This window comes from Penaeus monodon, chromosome 15 (genome assembly GCF_015228065.2).
Source record: "Penaeus monodon isolate SGIC_2016 chromosome 15, NSTDA_Pmon_1, whole genome shotgun sequence".
Classification (NCBI taxonomy): Eukaryota; Metazoa; Arthropoda; class Malacostraca; order Decapoda; family Penaeidae; genus Penaeus; species Penaeus monodon.
The window spans coordinates 16010564-16010856 of NC_051400.1; the positions used below are offsets into that span (position 1 = coordinate 16010564).

At 37.5% G+C, this 293-nt stretch overlaps 1 protein-coding gene across 1 annotated transcript in view; it reads right to left on the minus strand.

Annotated features, from left to right (window-relative positions):
* The window catches only part of LOC119581785 (sterol regulatory element-binding protein cleavage-activating protein-like), a gene marked incomplete in the record, with an annotated part of 28708 nt that overhangs the window by 18458 nt on the left and 9957 nt on the right, over positions 1 to 293 (minus strand).

Sequence of the window (293 nt, forward strand, 5' to 3'; positions counted from 1 at the left end):
ATAAGATACCATGCACCAGAACTTTCAAATAAAATCATAAAAAATATGGGAAAAGTTCTACAAAATAATTGTAGAAAATCATGGCTAGAAATTGTAAAATAACTACAAATGCACCTCGGAATATAATTTCTAAAAACATGTACAAAGTACATCCTGAAAACTACATGAACGGGATGGGTAAAAGCTTTCTGGGCATCAGCACACTCCATCTGGCTTCAGGCAATTACCCTGGTGGGGAGTTACGGGCAGGCTTAAACTCTCGTCTCAGCAGAACTCAGAGGATATTTTCCTCT